At 47.9% G+C, this 14,574-nt stretch overlaps 1 protein-coding gene across 4 annotated transcripts in view; it reads right to left on the bottom strand.

Annotated features, from left to right (window-relative positions):
• PTPRC (protein tyrosine phosphatase receptor type C) overlaps window positions 1–14,574 on the bottom strand; it is a 253,456-nt gene that overhangs the window by 88,492 nt on the left and 150,390 nt on the right. The gene's annotated exons all lie outside the window — the stretch shown is intronic.

The raw sequence follows: 14,574 nt of genomic DNA, 5'->3' as shown, positions 1-14,574 counted from the left end.
CATTCAAACCCCCGCAGCTGACCTATCCATCAAAATCAATGGTTTGACTATGATCTTTCCTTCATATCTAAGATCCAAACCCTTTCCCCTTCCTGCCGACTTCAACTCAAAAATATCTCCCAAATCTGCAGATTCCTCAACCATGAATCTGCAAAACACGATGAATCTGCAAAAACACTAGTGCATGTCCTCATCATCTACCAACTTGACTACTGCAATCTCCTGCTCTGTGGCCTCCCTTGTATCACTATCGCACCCATCCAGTCTATCCTAAACTCTGCTGCCTGACTAATCCACCTGTCTCCCCACTATTCCCCAGCTTCTCCCCTCTGTCAATCCCTGTATTGGCTCCCCATTGCCCAGAGACTCTGGTTCTGAACCCTAAGTTTGGCATAAAAAACCTGTCTCCTCCATACATCTGTGACCTAGTCTCCTGGTACTTATCTTCACGCAACCTCCGATCCTCACAAGATCTCCTTCTCTAATCCCTTTTATCTCCTCTTCCCACAATCGCATACTAGATTTCTCATGTCGATCTCCTCCACTCTGGAACTCTGTCCCTCAACATATCATACTTTGGCCTACCATGGTAACCTTCAAAAGGAAACTGAAGAACTACCTCTTCCGACAAACCTACAATCTACAGTACAATCGCTCCACCATACCAGTGCGCATGGAGCTCTACCCTCACTTATTGTATCCTCACCCAAGCTTTGTACACTGTGATTCCTCATGGGCAGGGTCCTCTCTCCTCCAGTAGCAATCAGTGACTTGCATTGTTTATAATTATTGTACTTGTTTTTATTCTGTATACCTTTTTCACATAAATGGCGCTATAACAAAAAATAATAATTATTATAATAATACTGCTGTGCAGCTTCCAAAGAAAGGGAGTCAAGTAGACTGTACAATAACTGAAGTTTTCAAAAAACTGCGTAAATATAATATTTCTACTCTGTGGAATTGATGACACTTTATTGGTATGTGTCAATAATTTTGGGAAATGTTTGTACTCCAAGTTGGGTCTCGTTCATGTGTGTTGCCTGTAACAGTAGGGTTCCCAGACCGGCAGGCCTGCAATTACTTTCAGCCAACTAGCTGTGTTACTGGCCTTACATTTTTATAATATTTGTTGTATATCAAGCTGATATTTGTGCCACCTGATGATCCGAAACGCGTAAGCCTACACATGCTTTTGTCATCACTGGAAATTGCATTTTTTAATTATGGATTAAATAAAGGCTTTTCTTAATTTTTTCACATCGTGTGCTGGAACCATAAAAAACTTTTTTTCATTGAGCATTTCTCCCAGATGGGGATGGATCCACTCCGTGCACCGAGATTATGGAAAGGAGGACTGGGCAGGCTGAACCAGGTGAGCTGAAGATCAATTCTACATTGTTTGAATGTCTTGTAGGTATGAGGAAATACAAGATAGGGCTAAGTCAGTGATGCCAAGAGATGAGAGAGTCTGTAGTAATAGGGAATGTTCCACTGTGTTGAAGGCAGATGACAGGTCTAGGAGGAGGAGGACAAAGTAGTGTCACTTGCATTTGGTTGTTAGTAGGTCGTTGTTGACTTTAGTCAAGGCAGTTTCAGTGAAATGGTGCGGTTGTAAGTCAGATTGAAAGCGATCAAAGAGGGAGCAGTATGATAGATTTGAGGACAGTTCAAAATTGACAAGTTGTTCCACTAGTTTTGAGGCATAGGGTAGAAGTAATATGGGGCGATAGTTATACACAAAGGATGGGTCACGGGAGGACTTTTTGAGGATGGCTGTGATCGAGCTACAGTATGTCTCAAGCACGAGGGAAAGATAACAGTGCTTAGTGACAGGATGAAGTGGAAGGTTAGTTTTGGGATGAAGACTGTTGTAAGGTTTGGAATGAAGTAGGATGGGATTGGGTCAAGTTCACATGTGGTGAGATGTGATTTGGAGAGTAAAGAGGAAAACTGATCTTCTCGCACAGTTCTCTGTCCGCAGAACTTCCACTTGTTTACCCACTACAATCATGTGAGTCAGAGCCCGTCAGCTGTTACGGAAGTGGACATGTCTGCTGTTTTTGACCAATCTCAGACTACAAGCACATCACATCTTTCTCAATCCACCATAACATCCGCGTTTGCACCTCACTCACAGTCCAGCAGTTTGTTGTGTTCACCCTACTTCACCCTCTGTCAGCACAGCCACCAGCCCTCGTTTGTGCAGTTGTGGTCACGTAAAAGATTGTTTCCTCCTACACATGGCAAAGCTAAGAGCTTGAACTTCACCATTTTCAAACTACTAATGATAATAACCTTTATTTATGCAGTGCAAACATATTCCGCAGAGCTTTACAAGTCAGCAGTTCATATAAACAGTCATATGTTACAAAGTAAACAATAATCAAACAATTAAAGCAAAAAAAAGACTAATACAAATGGAGATTCAGTGGCGCTTGTGTATGAGTGTAATTCCAGCAGCAAACACTAAGACACCTGTCACAAGGGTGTCAAAGAAATAAGGTAAAATAACTCATAATATTAGTGTGCGCTTGGAACACTCATAAAGAAGAGGGAAATCTAAATTAGGTGGTTATAGGAAAAAAAAAACCTCTTATAAGTGCTCTTTATGTAGCTGGATAATAGCGAGAAAATAGCAATTAGAAATAGACAATTGTAAGACCTCAGAAGAAGTGCTTAAGGGAAAAAATATATATAAATATAGATGCTGGTGGCAATCTTAGTTCCAACCTGAACAATCATTAAAAACTAAAAAGGCATGAGTGAGGGTAAAAACCTGAAATCACTGAACAGGTTATATACTGCAGGGTACTTCTCCCTGATAGCAGCTTAAAAAAAAAAGGCAAAGTCAAATTGCAGCCTGTGAACGGATGTGCAGAATAGCCGCAATAGTAAATGCACAAGTTAGAGAGCGGTACCTGTAAAGATAATGCGATGCGAAGTCCTCACTCCAGTAAGCGGTGCAGGTTAAAATAGCTCTTTTTGCTCCAGCGCTTGGAAAAAGAGGGGGGGTTTGTACACAGGGGTATAGACGAGTTACAGGGGCTGTCCCGGCCTCTTGTGCTCCCGGCGTCTGTGAGCTGCTCCAGGTGAGCTGTCTGTTTTAGCTTGGCTGCTTGTCAAAAATGTGGGAGACCCCAAGATTTTTTTTTAAATGATGTCTTTAAGTAATTAAACCAGCATGGTTTAATAACTTAAAGCTTAGCTTGATAACGAGCCTTGCCGAAGCTGACAGCTGAAGGCTGCAGACCCTAGCTGTCATAACCTAGCTGTCATAACCTGGCTGGTTATCAAAAATATAGGGGAACTAAGGCTTTTTAATTATTTATTTACTGCGCAGGTTCCAGCTGAATACTCCTGCCTGCTCTCGCTGTTATTAGCAGCAGCAGGCATAGGCTGATGGGAGCAATAATACCATCAGCTGATGCCAGTGACCGGAGGTAAACATTTTACCTCTGATTGCAGCTCGCTCACTCTGTCATTTGACAGCATGGCAACCGTGGCTGTCTGACCCGCTGTAATGATATTAACACTGATCAGAAGCAGTGTTTGCTGCACAGTCATTCACATGACAGCACAAGGAACACCCGGTATTTGGAGGGGGGCCGAACCCAAACAGTAGCACAGGCTTCCTGGTGAAGTCCGTGTTCTATGTCTGTGCCCGAACAGTAAGTGTTCGGTATGGATGCCCAACTTTACTGTTCAGGTTCACCCATTTCTACTTCTGGTTCCTTACTGTAGCACAGATTTATCACAAATGATTTGGATTAGCAAATAGGGCCTCCTGGCTGAAACCTCATTTTAGACTTAATGATTTTTAAGAGGAAATTGGGCCTACTGATTCCCCACTGCAACACGACTTTATCACAATCTATTTGAATTAGCAAATAGGGCCTCCTGACTTAATCCCTATATTACACGATTTTTAAGATTAAATGTGGCCTCCTGATTTCTCACTGCAACACAGTTTTATCACAAACAATTTGGATTAGTAAATATGGCCTCCTCGCTGAACCCTCATTTTAGGCCTAATGATTCTTAAGAGAAAATGGGGCCTCCTGATTTCTCTCTGCAGCACAGTTTTATCACAAATTATTTGGATTAGCAAATAGGGCTCCTGGCTGAACCTCATTTTAGGCCTAATGATTTTTAAGAGGAAATTGGGCCTCCTGATTCCTCACTGCACCACAGTTTTTGCCCAAACGATTTTGATTAGAAAATGTGGCCTCCTGACTGTGGAGCACCCCGCAAGAGGGAGAGAGGGTGCGCAGTGCAGGACCGTGGGGTACTCGGTACCGGGCCCGTCGACTTCAATGGGGGACAGTGTCACGGGGACAGTGACCCCTGTCCAGGGCCCTGGGACGTCCATTAAATAAAATAAAATAGGGAAAGGGGAAAAGTTGTTGTGATGTTAAAGTGTGGTAAAAATGAAGATAAAGTTTATAGATGATTAAATACGTGACGACACCTGTGGTATTCTGGTCAGAGGCGACCAGCGGTGTGGTGTTGTTCCCCTGAGACTGTTGGTGTGTCGCAGCTGAGGTGAAAATAGCTCTCCACAGGTAGAGCAATAGTCCCAGAGCAAAGATGTTAGATTAATAGATAAAATGGCTGTGAACGTTGGGGTGCAGAGAAATGCGAGGAGGACACAGAGAGGTGCAGTTTCTTTACCTTTTACTGGCAATTGGTTGCAATCCGGAGTACCACATACAGGTGATGGAATGAGTCCGGCTCGCCTGGAGGCATTCAGGGGATCCACCTTGCCAGGTGGTGGTTTAGGACCTTCCTTCTGTGCTTTGTGTGTGGGTCTCCGCTGTTTATAACTAAGCTGCGACCCTCAATTGCGTGATGATTTCACTAACTTGTACGGCTGTCAGCATGAGCCTATTCTACGGGTACCATCCTTTTCACTGTCAGCCCCGGGCTCCTTATGTGCTGCCATGCCCTCAGGTGTTCAATGTTGCACAGGAATTTACAATCCCGTGTATTTTCAGATTCAGCGGTCTCTGCTCATGTCCATTCCCCCTTCACAGATCAGCTCCCTGTCTTGAACTCCTCACAGATCAGCTCCCTCTCCTGAACTGACAGGATCTTCCAGAAAGATCTTTTTTTACCTCACGTTTAACTGTCTTGTCATTTTCCTCACCGCTTACAGCTGCTCTCGTTTCCATGACAACTCCCTCAGCTAATTTCTAGCTGACTCACCAACCCCCTCTGCTGGCCAGAATTTATAAGGCAGCTCCCTTTTCTGACCTGCATCAGGAATTGTGATTTAATCTATGTTACCTGGCACCTTTGAGGAAAAATGCAAGGGGAAACTGAACATGAATCCAAATGTGTTACGATAGTGATGAATTTTAGATTGGTGAACGTTTTCTGAACACGTTTGCTTGTCTCTATACAAGAGCTGAAAGTATGATAGGCACACATTTTTGCTGTCATGCCGGCACCGCCATTACCGGCGCCACCTGTCAGGTCAGGGCCAGCGCCGCCATTCTCACCGGGTCCCGTCCTTCCTGCTCCCCGGGTCCCTCCTCGAATCCCCGCTTACCGCTCTGGCCACCGCGCTGCATCTTCAGCCCCCCTCTTGCAGCCCGGGGGATTCCGCAAGTGGGTTCCTCTTCCTGTCCTGCTCCTACTTCAGATATGCGCCTTAGGCTGCGGGCACGTGCCCCTCGCTCTTCTTAACCCCTTCTGCACTACCCCTGTGGAGCGAGCACCAATCAGGCTCCTGCACAGGGTATATCAGGCGGCTCCTCCCTTATGGAGGTGCCTGATTATCGTGTGCCTTTCTTACGGTACTCTGGCCCTGTCTGGTCGCGCCTGTATCCAGTCTCTTCTGACTCCAGTCGCTCCTGACTCCAGTCGCTCCTGACTCCTGTCACTCCTGACTCCTGTCACTCCTGACTTCAGTTACTTCTGACTCTTGTCACTCCTGACTCCACTTACTCCTGACTCTTGTTACTCCTGACTCCGGTCGCTCCTGCCTCCAGTCTCTCCTGACCCTCGGCCTTGTCTGTCTCTTCAGTTCCTGAGCCGCCCCTCTTGGTACCAGCTGTCACGGTATTCGACTCCTTCGGGCCTGCTACTAACGGTCCCTGTATAGGGGTCGGCACCACCTGGCCAGCTCGCCGCAGGGATCCCGGTACCGTGACCCAGAGGGTCCACTTTTGCTACCCATAACAGTATAATCAGGCTATGAACCCCGCTGGTGCCTCGGCAGCCACCCAAAAGGAACTACTCTTTTTGCGGGAGAACCAGACTCGGATTATGACTTTTATGAAGTCCAAGGACACTCGGTTATCCGCCATTCAAACCTCCGACCCAGGGAGCACCCCTCTGCTGGCAGGACTCCAGCAGGAGCTCACGCAGCAGCGTGATACACAGTCCCATATCCTTAATTACATGGCATCTGTTGATGACCGCTTGCAGTCCTTGCAGTTGTCTGATGTGGCTTCTGCCCCACCCTGTGACCCTGCACCTCACCCACTGCCACATTTGGGGAAGCCTCCTAGGTATGGCGGGGATCCGAAATTATGCCGGGGGTTTCTTAACCAGTGCCGCCTACATTTTGAGCTGCTGCCCCAGCAATACCCATCTGATAGGGCTAAGGTGGCATTTATCGTGTCCCATCTCGAGGGCGACGACTTGACATGGGTGAACCCCTTGTAGGAGCGGGATGATCCGGTGGTATCCTGCCTACACGACTTCTTAGATACTTTCCTCCAGGTCTTTGACGAGCCCGGGCGTTTGGCCTCCACCACGGAGTCCCTTTTCAATCTCCGACAGGGAACTCTTACTGTGGGACAGTACGCTATCCGCTTCCGGACCCTGGCCTCAGAGCTGGGGTGGAATAATGAGGCATTGGTAGGATCCTTTTGGAGGGGGCTTTCAGGGAAAATCAAGGATGAGCTTGCTGGTCGGGACACCCCCACCTCTCTAGAGGACCTTATATCCCTGGCTACTCGTGTTGACTTGCGGTTCCAGGAACGCTCCCGCGAGACTGTCAGGGAGAGAGGCCCGTCTAGGTTCAACCCTGCTCCCAGCCCTCATTCGTTCAAGCCTGCCAGTAATTCTGCCCCAGAGCCCATGCAGGTGGATTGCGTTAAGCTATCAGAGCTGCGGCGCAGGGAAAGGTTAGAGCAAGGTTTATGCCTCTATTGTGGTGGAACCAACCACTTCCTGCGTTTCTGTCCTGAGAGGCCAGGAAACGCCTCCGCCTAGGCCATGCAAGAGAGGCCTTCCTAGGTGACTCTGTTCCCTCTTTACCCCTTACTATCTCAGCTTTAGTTCTCGTAGGTCGGGAGCGTAGATCTGTGGAGGCGTATGTGGACTCGGGTGTGGCGGGCAACATCATTCGGATGGAAGAGGTGGACAAATTTCAAATTCCTGTCGTCACCCTTGAAGAACTGCGTGTGATCACCTCGGTGGATGGCTAGCCATTACCTGTTCCCGTCACCACGGTCACTCTCAAGCTGGAAATGCTGATCAGAGCTCTCCACCGGGAGAGAATTGCTTTTTATGTTTTGCCGAATTTGTCTCACACTCTGCTCCTTGGCCTGCCCTGGCTCAGGTCGCACGAGACAGTCCTTGCTTGGCGCTCCGGGGAAGTCCTTCTCTGGGGTCACTCTTGCCAAGAACGTTGTCTGCTGCCTGTTACCAGTACCACTCTGCACCAAGTGTCCGCGGAGCTCCCGGGGCTTCCTGTGGCCTACCATTCATTTGCGGATGTCTTCAACAAGAAGGAGGCTGAGACCTTTCCTCCGCATCGGGCTTACGATTGCCCAATCGAGCTAGTTCCTGGAGCTACTCCTCCCAGGGGAAGAATATACCCATTGTCGCCTGCAGAGACCTCAGCCATGACGGAGTACATTCAGGAGAATTTGGCCAGGGGCTTTATCTGGAAGTCGTCTTCTCCAGCTGGGGCCGGGTTTTTCTTTGTTCGCAAGAAGGATGGATCCCTTCGACCTTGCATTGACTACCAAGGCTTAAATAACATCACGGTCAAGAATAGGTATCCACTACCACTTATCCCCGAACTGTTTGACCGCCTGTGTGGTGCCCAGATCTTTACCAAACTGGATCTACGGGGGGCCTACAATTTGGTCCGAATACGTGCCAGAGATGAGTGGAAGACCACCTTCAACACGCGAGATGGCCATAATGAATATTTGGTCATGCCCTTTGGTCTTTGTAATGCCTCAACAGTCTTACAAGAGTTTGTTAGCGATGTCTTCCGGGACCTCCTATACTCGTGCCTCGTGGTGTATTTAGATGACATATTCATCTTTTCACCAGACCTTTCCCCCCACAGGAGGAGTGTTCGCCTGGTCTTGCAACGCCTGCGGGAGAATCAACTTTATGCCAAGCTGGAAAAATGCCTGTTTGAGCAGACTTCCCTACCCTTCTTGGGGTATATCATCACGGACTCGGGGTTGCGAATGGACCTAGAGAAATTGTCCGCGGTGCTCAAATGGCCACGACCTGTCGGAGTGAAGGCCATTCAACGATTCTTGAGCTTTGCAAATTACTATAGGCAATTCGTCCCGCACTTCTATGCTTTAACCAAGCCTATTGTTGCCCTTACCAGAAGGGAGCAAGACCAAGCATCTGGTCCTCGGAGGCTGAAGACTCATTCCTCGCCTTGAAGCAGGCCTTTGCCACGGCTCCAGTTTTGCATCGGCCAGAGGTCGGCAAGCCCTTCGTCTTGGAGGTAGATGCATCTTCTACTGGGGCTGGGGCGATTCTTTCCCAAAAGACGTCCACTGGGTGCTTTGCTCCTTGCGGGTTCTTCTCCAAGTCATTTTCACCCGCAGAATGTAACTACACGATTGGGGATCGAGAGTTGCTGGCCATACAGTAAAGATGGCACTAGAGGAGTGGCATTATCTCCTGAAAGGGGCAGTCCATCCCTTCACCATATTCACCGACCACAAAAACTTGGCCTACCTCCAGTCGGCTCAAAGACTCAACTCCAGACAAGCCAGGTGGTCTCTGTTTTTCTCTCGCTTCGACCTTGAGCTCCACTTCCGACCCGGTGACAAAAACACCAAGGCAGATGCTCTCTCCTGGTCCCTGCAGTCACCCGAAGTGGAGGAGGCTCTGTCGCATGTTATTGATCCTGCCCGAGTCATCACGGTAGCTCCTGTGAATCTTCATTCCGTGCCATCGAGTAATACCCTCGTCCAGCAAGACAAAAGGGCAGAAGTACTATGCTGGGGCCACTCCTCCAAGATCACTGGACATGTTGGCATCAAGAAAACCCTTGCGTTGGCTTCCCATTATTACTGGTGGCCTTCTCTACACCAAGATGAGATGTGTCAGACTTCGTGGCCTCCTGCTCAATTTGCGCCAGGAACAAGGTACCTAGAAGTTTGGCCCCCGGTCTCCTTCATCCGTTGCCTGTTCCCGAAGCTCCTTGGCAACACATCGCCATGGATTTTGTTACCGACTTACCCCGCTCTTCTGGATGCTCAACTGTTCTGGTGGTGGTCGATCAGTTTTCCAAAATAGCCCATTTTGTCCCATTACCCGGCTTGCTCATGGCCTCCGAATTGGCTAAAATCTTCATTCAACAGATTTTCAGATTACACGGGCTTCCTCAGCGAATCGTGTCCGACCGCGGGGTACAGTTTACCTCCCACTTCTGGAGAGCACTCTGTAAACTCTTAGGCATATCCCTGGATTTCTCTTCCACCTATCACCCACAGACCAACGTGCAGGTTGAACGGGTCAACCAAGTCTTGACCTCCTACCTGCGGAACTTCTCTAATGCCCACCACGACAATTGGGTTGACCTTCTTCCATGGGCAGAGTTTGCCTATAACAATCACTCCAATGAATCCACCACCAAGTCTCCGTTTTTTGTGGTCTCTGGTCAGAATCCAGGTGTGCCCCTTCTAGTATCTTCATCCTCCGGCGTACCTGCTGCTGATGCCCTCTCCCAAGAGTTTTCCCAGGTCTGGAGGAAGACCAAAAAGGCTCTGGTACAGGACATGCCGACAAGAGACAGAGGGATCTCCCACCATACCATCCAGGTGACAAAGTCTGGCTGTCAACCAAGCACATCCACTTGAAAATCCCTTCTCATAAGCTGGGCCCCCGGTACATCAGCCCCTTCGAAATTCTGGGACGCATCAACAATACGGCCTATAGATTGAGGCTGCCTGCTTCACTCTGGGTCCATAACGTCTTCCATGTCTCGCTCCTGAAACCGGTCATCCTCAATCAGTTCTGTCCTGCGCCTCCCGTTGCTCCTCAGCCAGTAGGGGACAATGACGTCTTTGAAGTGAGGGATATTTTGGCCATGAAAAAGGTTAGGGGAAAGACCTTTTTCCTCATCAATTGGAGAGGGTTCGGTCCTGAGGAGAGGTCTTGGGAACCGCGAGAGAATGTTGATGCTCCTCGCATCATGGACCGATTCTTGGCCAGTCTCAGAAGGAGGGGACGTAAAGGGGGGTACTGTCACGCCGACGCCGGTAAAGGCGGGGGGCCGGTACCGCCATCCTCACCGTGTCCCGTCCTTCTTGCTGCTGCTCCCCGGGTCCCTCCTCGAATCCCCACTTACTGCTCTGGCCGCCACGCTGCATCTTCAGCCACCGTCCTGGAGCCCGGGGGATTCCGCACGTGGGTTCCTCTTCCTGTCCTGCTCCTGCTTCAGGTATGCGCCTTAGGCCGCGGATGCGTGCCCCTCGCTCTTCTTAACCCCTTCTGCACTACCCCTGTGGAGCAAGCACCAATCAGGATCCTGCACAGGGTATATCAGGCGGCTCCTCCCTTATGGAGGCTCCTGATTATCGTGTGCCTTTCTTATGGTACTCTGGCCCCATCTGGTCACGCCTGTCTCCAGTCGCTCATGACTCCGGTCACCTCTGACTCCGGTCACCTCTGACTCCGGTCACCTCTGACTCCGGTCACCTCTGACTCCAGTTACTCCTGACTCTTGTCACTCCTGACTCCAGTTACTTCTGACTCTTGTCACTCCTGACTCCAGTTACTTCTGACTCTTGTCACTCCTGACTCCAGTTACTCCTGACTCTTGTCACTCCTGACTCCAGTTACTTCTGACTCTTGTCACTCCTGACTCCAGTTACTCCTGACTCTTGTCACTCCTGACTCCAGTTACTCCTGACTCTTGTCACTCCTGACTCCAGTTACTTCTGACTCTTGTCACTCCTGACTCCAGTTACTCCTGACTCTTGTCACTCCTGACTCCAGTTACTCCTGACTCTTGTCACTCCTGACTCCTGTCACTCCTGACTCCTGTCACTCCTGACTCCTGTCACTCCTGACCCTCAGCCTTGTCTGTCTCTTCCGTTCCTGAGCCGCCCCTCTTGGCACCAGCTCTCACGGTATTCGACTCCTTCGGGCCTGCTCCTAACGGTCCCTGTATAGGGGTCGGCACCACCTGGCCAGCTCGCCCCAGGGATCCTGGTACCATGACCCAGAGGGTCCACTCTTGCTACCCATAACATTTGGTTTTTGAGAGAGATTTTGGAGGTGCCGCTCTCCCGACCCTTAAAGAAACTGTAAGATGTCAGAGAGTTGTCTGATTAACAATGTGGGTTCCCTGAACAGATTCAAATCAGGGTTCCTTGAGGTGGTCAGATCTTTTTACTAACACCTCTTGGGGAAGAGGGATCTGGATCAGGATGTGATGTCAGCTTTCCTGGCTTAAGCGGAGCCTGAGCCAGGAGATGAGCCCTCTCTTGGCGTTTTGAAGAGGTAATTGGGGAAGGGAAAGTGAGATTGGCCATTGATGGGCTTTGGACCAAAAAATCGCCAGGTCCAAATGGCTTAACATTCATATTTTGTAAGACCTTTAGGGATTCCTTGGTCCCCCTTTTGACCGAGGTGTTTAATAAATGTTTTTCCTTGGACACTTTGCAACAGTTAATGAGGTGGTCATCCCCTATTATCTTGCCAAAGACTTGAAATTCATCCCATATTGAGAATTGGCATCCCATAGCACTTCTCAATATGGAAGCTTCTAAGACGGTCATACGCGACCTAGCATGCAGGTGCTCCCACAAAGCTTGCTTAAGCGATGTGTCTCTGAGGACCGCCACAAACTGGTCCCTCAATATTACATCAGGGGACCCCCACTGCTAATACCCCCACATCATCCTGATGTGTCTCTGAGGCCCGCCACAAACTGGTCCCTCAATATTACATCAAGGGGCCCCACTGCTATTACCCCCACAGCATCCTGTCAGGCAATATGCAAGTGTATCTCCTGTAATGCATTAATGTATTGCGTCACTGACTCCTCCCTCCCTTTGGACACAGCTGAACAAGCGCATCCGCAATTCTCCAACATTGGTGGGATCTCCATGCATCTCTTCCAGAATCTGGAACACCTTAGTCAGCGTGTCCCGTTCATGAGGGGGGGGCGAAACATCAAAGAAACATCTCACCATCCAGGGCCATCAGAGCAATCTCTGTCTGCAAAGCAGGGGTTAAGGGATGCATCCTTAACATGCCTTTAACCCGCTCAGTCCAGTCCCACAGCATAATATTACTCCCCGTAAATTTAAGGAGATTGCTGAGCATGGCCCCCAGGGGCAAGCTGGACTTTGGGTCACCCATGACAGCTTGGTCTGCCGCCTTTGCGCACGTGGACTGCATCCTGCCGACTACGTCAAGTGTAAGCAGGTTCGGAAATGCAGTAATTCAGGGATTGCAGAACAATGCTGTATAACAATATGACTTAATTTTTAACAAAAGGCTGAAAAATGATTTCCTCACAGGGCATTAATAAAAAATAAACAGGAATCAAGGGAAATAAATAGTTAATGCAACAATCTGATAGTTAAACAGCACTTATCATATTCTTCGCTGATCCTCATCCACATACAGACTGATGGGAGTTGGAGTACCGGCAACGGCTGGTGTGGTGTCCTCGGATGGATCCCAACAAATCATGGACCAGCTTCTGGCAAAAATGGGCGGTCACCGGTTTTGCCCACTGAGCCCCTAGTTCTGAAGGGGCATGTCTCCGCACTGCCCCTGTAACTGCGGAGTGTGCCGCACACCTCTCTGCTCTCACCTCCGGCAGGAAACTGAGAGCTCTTTCCCGTGCTTCCTGCTCACTGTCCGGCTTAGCCACACCCCCTCTCTCTGGGTCTTTCCCCCTGGCAACACTGGAGGCAGCCTCAACAGTTCCTGACCCGGCATAACATAGGTACCTGCAGCCCGGTCTTCCTCATTACAATAGCATTCAGTCTTGTTATGTATAGCACCATCCCTTATTACATAGTATCCTATATAGTTATGTTTAGTGCTGAATGTAAGAGCAAATACTGTCTGTCTCCTTAGGTCTGCACGTGTGTACCAGAGCACATGCATGTTTATCATATGAATATGACATGACCTCCCAAAAGTATCATTTGACCTGTTACATGATACAATGGGTGCTGGGGGCCCACACCCCCTAAGCTGCCTGGGGCCCTGGCTACCTTTAATCTGCCTCTGAGATGGACCCAAATATTTTGTAAGTTATATGAATAAGTTCATACGTTGGTGGATAAGCAGTAAAAAAATTTAGAGGCAGGTTACAGCAGCAGAAAAGTGGATGATGTTTTAATAAATCACATCAACATACCATGGAAAGAAATCCACATAAGCCAATAGAAATGTATAAAAAATTGATTATACTACAGCCAAATGTTAATTCTTAGTCAGTAGAGTAATTGGAAACTCTTTAAAGTTCTGAATTCTCTGTGTCATTTTTGCACCCATTTGGTGTATATTTTGGGTTCTTGTTTTGGTTTTTTTTCTTCCAAACACAACATACATATAGCTCTGGCAAAAATTAAGAGATCACCACATCAAAACCCTGTCATGGGCAGCCCATTCTCCAGACCTTAACCCCATTGAAAACCTCTAGAATGTAATCAAGAGTATGAACTGCTTAAATTTTTGCGCCAGAAGCAGTGTGAAAGACTGGTGGCAAGCATTCCAAGACGCATGAAAACTCTTTTTAAAAATCATGGTTATTCCACAAAATATTGATTTCAGAACTCTTCCTGAGTTAAAACATTAGTATTGTTGTTTCTAAATGATTATGAACTTGTTTTCTTTGCATTATTTGAGGTCTGAAAGCACTGGGTTTTTTTAAAGTTGGACCATTTTTCTTTGTCAGAAAAAAAATACAAAATGTATTGCTTGGAAATTAGGACACATCTTGTCAGAAGTTTATAGACTAAATGAACAATTTACATTTTACTCAAAAATATACCTATAAAGAGAAAAATCAGACAAACTGAACATTTGAAAGTGGTCTCTTAATTTTTGCCAGAGCTGTATAGTTACATAGATAATAAGGTTGAGAAAAGACAAAGGTCCTTCAAGTTCTACCCAGGGCTGGGAGAGGGTAAAAGGAAGTGTTATATGTATAACCACAATGCATGATCCAGTCTGCCTCAATATGGCTAATATTCCCCTGATTCCAATTGTTGGTGCACTGGACTAACAATTCACAAAAGATCTTTACATATATATACATACCGTAATTATTTATGTTATTTTTTTCTAAAAAAAAGTATCTAAACCTTTTTTTAAACCATCAAT

This window comes from Dendrobates tinctorius, unplaced genomic scaffold, assembly GCF_039654945.1.
Source record: "Dendrobates tinctorius isolate UK_male_01 unplaced genomic scaffold, ASM3965494v1 ptg000029l, whole genome shotgun sequence".
Taxonomy (NCBI): domain Eukaryota; kingdom Metazoa; phylum Chordata; class Amphibia; order Anura; family Dendrobatidae; genus Dendrobates; species Dendrobates tinctorius.
Note: the sequence above shows the minus strand (reverse complement) of the source record. Positions and strands in the feature narration are given on the sequence as shown.